At 46.3% G+C, this 6000-nt stretch overlaps 1 long non-coding RNA gene across 1 annotated transcript; it reads right to left on the reverse strand.

Annotated features, from left to right (window-relative positions):
• Window positions 1-5185: 5185 nt before the first annotated feature.
• LOC135311173 (uncharacterized) lies at window positions 5186-6000 on the reverse strand. The gene is made up of 3 exons (XR_010370985.1): window positions 5854-6000; window positions 5449-5581; window positions 5186-5361 (listed from the first exon to the last, which is right to left on the reverse strand). It is a non-coding gene; the product is annotated as an uncharacterized LOC135311173 (long non-coding RNA).

Here is a 6000-nt window from a genome sequence, read left to right on the forward strand (position 1 = left end):
CTTTTCTAGGATCACCAAATCTCCGTAGGCAAACATCACCTTTCATAAAGACAAGTTATTCTCCCAGGCAAACAGGTCATACAAACATCGTGACAGGCAAAGAACAGCCTCCAGCATCAGAAGGAACAGGAAGTAGATTGAAAAGTCACTTTTGCAGTCTTCCACCTCAAATCATGCTGCCAGGATGGCAGTTTGAATAGTTCAAGTACCTAAACCACTGCTTTTGAGAAAGTGCTCGACTGCTCTGCTGAAAACAACCCAAACAGAGGGATTTGGCAATTCACATGGCAAGCGCTATTAACCTTGACTTCTTCATTGTCTTAATCCATTTCCTGTCAACGCAATTAAAACCAAATTGCAAATCATCGCGTATTGCTGAAGGTGCTGCTGAAGCATATTACAAAAAACGCTTCCGATGCTTTATCACCTGTTATTAGCTAAGCACCAGGGGTTTTTGCATCATTGGATAGATCCTAGATTTGTATTGCAATGTGTGCCCAACTCAACTGTCACATACTTACATCATAATCCTTGTGGTCTAGAAACCAAAAACCTTGAATAAGCTTAACAAGGCCCAAAGGGATGGCAAAGGCAGCTGTGAAGGAGTTGACTGAAGTTTCTGTTTTATTTGGAGAGGAATGCGTGATGTCTAGCAGCAAGTAAATTGTCTGATATCAGGTATCTAGTTAAGGCTAATAAATTTGCAAGACCAACAATTATAATATGAAATAATATTATTAATATTATTGATATAATATTAATAAATCATAAAACGAAATAAGAATATAATCGTGGTAGGACTCAGAAAATACTCATGTCTTAGTCTTGCCATTTTATGCTGTTGTAACCTGAAGACAGTCAGGTCCTGACAACAAAATTGCAGTCTGAATAAATAGCCAGAAAGACAGACTCTTTGATTTCTCTCAGGCGTTCAGAAAGGTTGCCTTTCCATATTTAAACAGTTCCATTTGAAACTCAGGCTCCCTCTTTAGTCACTGGAGCCACCAGCTGGACATTCAAAACACGAGAACGGCCAATGCTTGATTATTAAAGCAAACAAATTCTACAGTTGGCTTTTTCCCTCCTTTCCAGGGAATATAAAACAGTTGAAATTACGGTGTCCTTACAACACAGCTTAGCCCTGAATGATTAAAACTGGGTTTAAACCAGCACGTGGGTCACTCATCGGCAGTGTCACTTTCTCTTTCTGACAGCTGTTTTTAGGGATGTATTCTCATCAGAGAGCTGCGGGGTGCAAGAGTTTTTAAAGCCCTTGCTCTCTAGGCTCCCCTCTCGGGTCAGGCAACAAACAACAGAAGCAACGCAGTGTATTTCAGCAGCTTAAAAATTCAGTTTCTGCCCAATGACTTTTCTCTTCTCTCTCTTTTAGTGCATCGCTCGAGGAAGCAGCCGTTTGCTACAGGTGTGGGTGCTGCAAAAATGAAAAACTGGGTCTAAATTTTGAGAAGATCTCAGGGAGCTTTCTACCTTTAACATTGCTTAGTAAACCTGTTTTCTCATATCAGAAAAGGCTTTGCAACAAAACATTTTATATATTCCTAAAAAAACCCACAGTACAAAGCAATAAAACAATGCTTCCATCTATGACGTCATTCTAAAGGAGGTGTTTTCACTTGCATTGTGGTTGAAGCATAAGTTAGAAAATGCATCGAACACGTAGGTGACAGACATTTCAGACCCCTGATGCGCGTATACTGAAGGTGTCATAGAAATACCTCCAAGGGATACGATTGCATGTTTGTGGCTTTCTTCAACGCCTTCTAGCAAATAGAGCTCCAGCAGTGCCTGGAATGAAAAGGGAAAAGGCTTTTACAAACTCCTCTCTCTGAGAAATGATTGGCTTTGGGGGAGGGCTGGGCTGGGGCTGGGGTTTGTGGTGGTGGTGGCTGTTTTCAGGGAACACAACACTCACCCGTAAACTAGGAGGTGGGTATTTCCCAGTTCCGCCTTCATCCCCCCGCCACAGCTCCTCAACTTGCTCTCCGAACTGGGAAACCACCCCATCGACCATCAGGCAGTCAGAGTCCCATTTGCCTCTGGAACAAAACGTAGCGAGGATTTGACAGAGGAAAACACTAATTCCAGCCTCTCAGTGTCACGGATTTCCTCCAGCCAAAACAAACCCAGCTAAAGCTCCCACGAGCCCAAGAACGGAACAAACACACACAGGCATGATCGTGACTTGAAATCGACTGGAAAGACATTTCTGAGTCCGATAAAGGGTGTTCATTAGATCATAGTGAATTGTTAAAGGAGTTCCAACTAGACATCCTAAAAGCTCCCTTATTAAGGGAAAAGTTGCAATGACCTTTTAGATTTTGGATTTTTTGTTTTGTTGCATTACTTGTAATACAAAGGAAGTGTAAACAAAGCTTTTTAAGTGCCAAAACCAGCCACTCTCCTCCTGACTAACAGAGGAAACGTAACAGTACCAGAATGGCAGGACTATTCTCTAACCCAAATCTAACGCCCACAATGGCAGGGTGCCAACACACAGTGGTGAGACCACGGCACGGAAATGTCAGGCTTTGGTCTCAGCACCTCGCTTTTGTTACTGAAAAAAAGTCGTGTTCAGAAAGGTGAGCACGCTGGTAAATTCATTATCCTCTTACGCAGCACGTTTGCGCCTCTGCACGTGCCATCACAGTGACGGAGGGCTGGCCTGTGAAACACTGCATTCCTCAGAAGCCCATCGCAGGCTCCTGCGGGCTGCGACGCCAGCCTTTCATTTCCCGAGGAGGACGAGCAGAAGCAGCACGCTGGAGGTGGTGCTTCTAAGGAGCCCGTGAGCCTGTACGAGAGTTACCTGAGAAGGACGCGCAGGAAGAGGAACTGGAAAGCCAACACCTGACATAGAGCAGCTTCCACCTGGACTCCTCCTGCTGCACCTTGTTCACGGTGCCACAGCCTGAGCTTCTTTAGGACTTGCTTTAGTTTACAGTGCAGGTGCCAAAGGAAAATCTATTCTCATCCAATGAAAGGCACATCACCTATACGCCAGGGAGCCAGTCCAGGAAAGGGAGTTCCCATGAGGAAGGGACTTTTATCCAGTAGCCAGGAGAGCGCTGGCTGTGCCAGCGTCATGGACCTCTGCCCATCTCCTTCAATGACAGCGAGCCGCTTGTGAGCAGGAGATTTGGGCCAATACCCTTATCGCCATGAATTACTCGTCAAGGAGAGAGATTAGTTTTGTTTTTCAAAACATGCTTTCGTCTGTGCCCAAACCAATTGCTCTGCAAATGCCGTGCTTTGCTGACCTGGCCGTGACTGATCCTGTCCTCATCACATGCCCTTTTCCAGTAGTCACAAATCACACAGACCGGCCAATGATTTACGTGCACTTCAAAGAACTGATGATACCGACAAAGGGCACTAAGCAGAGGGATATATCAATGTTTTAACACAGGAAAGTAACCTCTGTGTTCAGCAGGACACGCGCATCACTGAAGTCAAGAGTGCTGCCAGCAAATGCATGAAGCGTAGCAAATGCAGCTGTTGATGGAAAAGCCACTCGCTGCCACTTCTGAATTTGCAGCGGAACTGTTCCAGAGCTTTCCTCTAATTCTTACCTTGATAAACGCTGTGCACAAGTGCTCTTTGCCCCAACGCACCCCCACCAGTCTGGTGGAGAATCCAGTAGACAGGACGATGAGGGCAGGGAAAGACCGCTCTCCCCTTCCTACTAAGTGCTCCACTGCCTGATGACTCGCTCGCTGAGCATTTCGCTTAGAGCCTGCCTGGGTGGAGATGGTTTCTTCATCACAAAGGCTCCATCTCTCATGAAAGTCCTTCAGAGGAGAGAGAAAGGTTGGTGCCCTGCAAATGGGAAACCTCTGAAGGAGGGGGGTGAAGTCACTACGGTGGGAGAAAGCAGAGAGAAGGTGGTGGGTGTCAGGAACTAAAGGTGCTTGAGGTGTTGCAGCAACAAGAGGGCAGTCCAAGAGGAGTAACTTGGGCGCCTGTAGCACAAGGCAAAGGCTACAGAGGTGAAGATCTGCTTTGGGAGGCTGCAGAAAAGCTGACCGATGAAGGGAAGATGAAGGGAAGTCATCAGGTAGAGCTGCCAACAGAAAGTGCTTGCCGCAGCTCACTGCCTTGGAAGCAAACGATCGTGTACAGCGCCGCAAGCGGATGTTTGCAGCCACTCGCACCCGAGTGAGACACCCCATTGTCAGCTCCTGCACTGAACCTAATGCTCTGAGAAAGTGACGGGGGGAAGGTTGTTCTGAGGGAACGATGCTTCCTTTTCTCCAGTCTGCCCTCCTTTGCCAAGTCAATCAGGGATCAGAACCCGAACTCAGGACTACGCAGGCAGTTGCACTCATTGATGAGAGAGAAGGAACAGCTTTCCCCGACTTTCTCTTCCTGCTCCTAGAGCAGCGCTGAGCTCCTTTCTAGACATTCAGGCCCTGATCGTGCTGCAACAGGAGACAACGGTGGGTTTACACTCCCAAGAGGGGACCGCAAACATCACCATTTGCCTACAGCTGGCAGGGTACAATTGCAGTTACGCGTGTGGATGGGCAGGAGGAGCATGAAATGGTCTCTGACACTGAAAGCAGCACCAGAGAAAGCTTAGGAAAGGTCCATCTCTTGACATTCTCAATAGAGTAAAAGCTCACCTCCTTCCGGAACCTGCTGCACGTCATATGAACAACTCCAGAGCTCAGGAAGCACATGCCATCTGCAGAGACAACGAACGTTGGACAACATTCCACACTCTCACAGTGATGGTAGCACCAGTTTACAGCTTTGTCGCAGCAACATCTGGAAAGGTACAACTAAGTACCCGTTCTCCTCATCACATCACTTACAGCCTTTTTCAGAAAAATAATGGCTGAGTGTAGAAATTGTATCTCGGGGGCTACCGAGGTGCTGTGCTTTGAGCTTCAGCCCAGAGTCGTTTCATTTGATAGCCAGCACCGCTTCACAGGCTGCGTTACAGAAGCACCCAACCCCCAGGCTCAGCCGACTGTCAGACAGGTGTCACAATAGCACACACTTTGTCAGCACAATGTCATCAGAGGTGGGTTGGTGGGGGGTTGGGGGTTTTTGGTTTCGCTGGGTTTTTGCGTGACAACCAATGAACAAGAGAACCAATAAATGGCATTTGAGCTCGGTTTAAGCTTATCGCTATTCAAAGCAGTGAAATACCTACCAAATTTATAGGTGCTTGGATGAAAACACTGCTCAGGTAGTGGATAAGAAGGAGGAACTGTCCAATTTAGGCTGCGCTCCTGCACCACAATATCCAAAATGTGGTTGGGAGAAGTCATGCTTGTGACGGTGTCCAGTGACCACAGTGCAAAATAGGGGCAGTCCTGAAGGGATTCTTCTGGCCTGAAAGAAAACAAGTGCAGAAGCTAAACGCCGACTCTCCAATGAATTACGGGTAGGGATATTGAAAACAACTTTGTCAAAATCTACCTTAGTGAGCCTGGCATTTGAGCATGATACCAGCAGTCAAAGTCAAATACACCCACATAAGTAGATGGCTTTCCCTGACCGCGTGTATTCACTTGCCAGCTGAAGACTGATACACTGGTGTCAGGAGATATGACTGTGAAAGACAAGACATTGTTTCTTATTGGGAGAAAATACAATATCTCTGATATTTTCAAAACATCACTTTCTATTTTGGCTTCATTCTGTTACATCACTCGTGAAACACAACACTTGACTAAGAATAATTTCTAAAATTTACACCTCTGTGTAAAGTTAGTCTACACAGATATTGAAGACTTTCAGGCTGTGGGTATAGAACAGCATTCATTGCTTAGATTACACAACCATTTCGTTTAGAATCAGCAAACACGGACATCAGGAACAAACCTTCATCAACACTATCTTCTCTGCCAACGCGGTTGGGAAAGATTTCTACAGCCTGGCAGCTGAGTAGTTTGGTCTTGCTGCTCTGCCCTCTCAAGGGAAAGGCTCTGCCCGTGAGGTCTAAACTGTACTTTTCAACACAGGATGCCA

This window comes from Phalacrocorax carbo, unplaced genomic scaffold (assembly GCF_963921805.1).
Source record: "Phalacrocorax carbo unplaced genomic scaffold, bPhaCar2.1 SCAFFOLD_54, whole genome shotgun sequence".
In the NCBI taxonomy this organism is placed as follows: Eukaryota; Metazoa; Chordata; class Aves; order Suliformes; family Phalacrocoracidae; genus Phalacrocorax; species Phalacrocorax carbo.